Below are 2,992 nucleotides of genomic sequence, written 5' to 3' on the forward strand. Positions count from 1 at the left end.
CAGAGCTGTACTTACAGAGAAGACATCTTCTGTCAGAGCAAGTTTTAAAGCCCCCGTTAGGTAATGGATTGTCCAATCTGGTTCTTACTACCATGTCCTTCAGGTTCCTCGGGCGTCTGTATGCCGCCAATGGGGGCTCCTTAAAGACCTCTGCCATTCGTTTATTTGAGTGGAGAATTGGCAGATTCTTTTGAAGGATACCGCTGAGGTTCTTAAGGACGGGATGGTATGTGGTTACCAGAGGGACCCTGTCGCTATTGTCTTTTTCCTTGTAGCGTAATAGGTTTTGCCTGTCATGTCCCGCCATCTCATCAATAGCAGTTTGTACGGTGCGGGCATTGTAGCCTCTCTTGCATAAGTGGGACTTAAGGAGACCGCTTTGTTCTTGATATAAGGCAGGGGATGAACAGATGCGCCGAATTCTGGTGGCTACACCCTTAGGCACCCCCTTAAATGTGTGTGGGGGATGACAGCTAGTTGGCATAAGATACAGATGGGAATCTGTGGGTTTCGTGTGGAGACTGAACTCGATTTCACCATCAGTCAGGGTAGATGTAGTATCTAGGAATATGTTTTTCGAATTAGATACGTCTACTGTAAATTTGATAGACTGATGAAAGGTGTTGGCAAACGAAATGAATGCCTCGAGGCTCTCGCGACATTCCACCCACTTCATCTCTATATCGTCAATGAAACGCAACCAGCTAAGGGGCCTAAATGGTGCTTGAAGTAGCAAGTTGCGTTCCAGTCTGCCCATGAAAATATTGGCATAAGATGGTGCCATTTTCGTTCCCATAGCAGTGCCATTAACCTGCAGGTAATGTTCTCCATTAAACATGAAGTTGTTATACTTGAGAACATGTTCAAGGAGCTTGGCAAGGGACTCGGTAGAAGGAATTTGTATGGATCTACTATCCCAGACTTCTCTACAGGCTTCGATACTCTCATCGTGCGGAATATTGGTGTACAAAGATGTGACGTCCATAGTCACGAGAAGGGTATGATCTGGAAGGCCAGTAGAGGGCGTCTTGTTAATGTAGTCCGTGGTGTCCTTGAGATAGGATGGCAAATTCTCTACGTGTGGACGGAGATGTAAATCGATGTATTCAGAAATTTTCTCTGTGGGGTGTCCAATAGCGCTAACCATAGGGCGACCTGGCATACCTTCTTTGTGTATCTTAGGAAGCAGATAAAATTGTCCTGGTCTACAGTCAATAGGATTGAGTGTCTCATAGACGTTGATACCAATCTCGTTTTTCTCAAACATTTCGTCAAGAGTTTTGGTGATGGCGGTGGAGAATTCTTTAGTGGGGTCAGAGTCCAGTTTCTTATAGAAACGTTCGTCTGAGAGTTGTCTATGGGCCTCCGCCATGTACGTCTCTTTGTCAAGCACTACTACTGTAGAGCCTTTGTCTGCTTTCTTGATTACAATGTCATCCCGATTCTTTAATGATTGTAAGGCGGATCTCTCTTCCTTACTCAAATTGTCGGGAGCCTTGATGGTGAAATCGAGTTCAGTCTCCACACGAAACCCACAGATTCCCATCTGTATCTTATGCCAACTAGCTGTCATCCCCCACACACATTTAAGGGGGTGCCTAAGGGTCTAGCCACCAGAATTTGGCGCATCTGTTCATCCCCTGCCTTATATCAAGAACAAAGCGGTCTCCTTAAGTCCCACTTATGCAAGAGAGGCTACAATGCCCGCACCGTACAAACTGCTATTGATGAGATGGCGGGACATAACAGGCAAAACCTATTACGCTACAAGGAAAAAGACAATAGCGACAGGGTCCCTCTGGTAACCACATACCATCCCGTCCTTAAGAACCTCAGCGGTATCCTTCAAAAGAATCTGCCAATTCTCCACTCAAATAAACGAATGGCAGAGGTCTTTAAGGAGCCCCCATTGGCTGCATACAGACGCCCGAGGAACCTGAAGGACATGGTAGTAAGAACCAGATTGGACAATCCATTACCTAACGGGGGCTTTAAAACTTGCTCTGACAGAAGATGTCTTCTCTGTAAGTACAGCTCTGACACAGACAGTTTTAACAGCCCCGTTACAGGCCGCAGCTACAAAATACTAGGGAATTTGTCCTGTCAAACAGACAACTGCATTTATCTCATCAGTTGCAAAGTTGGCTCCAAACAGTATGTTGGTGAAACAGGAGATCTCCGCAGGAGAGTCAATAATCACCGTTCTACCATTAGGACCAAAAAACTCAATGAACCCGTTGGGGAACATTTCAACCTTGAAGGTCACAAATGGGAGGACATGACAGTAGTGGTTATTGACCATAATCCAAGATGGACAGACGCGCAGAGAAAAGGCAAGGAAAAGTTCTGGATGCACAGGCTGAAGTCATTCCGCCCTAATGGTATTAACAAACTTAATGACTTCACCAGGATGAACGTGAACTAGACCCAATCCCGGATTGTAACAAACAAGTTCATTCTCTCTATATAGTGTAAACTTTACCGTTAATTCGTATTAGTAATCCTGGAACAACCTACCCAAATATTTACAGCTCACATTTTTGTTTATTTCTTTTTTTCCGATTTCCAAATTTATAATATATCCAAATTCATATTTCTAAATTGTCCTTCCATATTATCTTTCTTTAATTTCTTTTTATCATGTAGAGTTACGCTATTTTGAGAGAATAAGACAATGTACGATTTACTGATGGCCGTAATTAATTAGCGATAATTAATTCGTTCAATTATGTAAATCACACTTCACCAGACTACACCCGATAGACCGGACGCAATTCATAGCGCTCCGGATTTCTTTGTTCACAACTGTTTATAAACTCAAAATTAAACATGTAACATTGTCAATATTTAGTGTTTGGTAGTTTAGTAGTAGTGCTAGTTGTTTTTGCTTCTCTATTTCCTTTGTTTTATGACTTCTTAACTTTTTTCTTTGTCCTGAGGAAGGGACAGGTTGTCCCGAAAATTTGACAATTATTATTGTTCGTGTCGTTGG

This window comes from Saccostrea echinata, unplaced genomic scaffold, assembly GCF_033153115.1.
Source record: "Saccostrea echinata isolate AGI-Se365-2 ecotype Australia unplaced genomic scaffold, CSIRO_AGI_Sech_v1 ptg000016l, whole genome shotgun sequence".
NCBI lineage: Eukaryota > Metazoa > Mollusca > Bivalvia > Ostreida > Ostreidae > Saccostrea > Saccostrea echinata.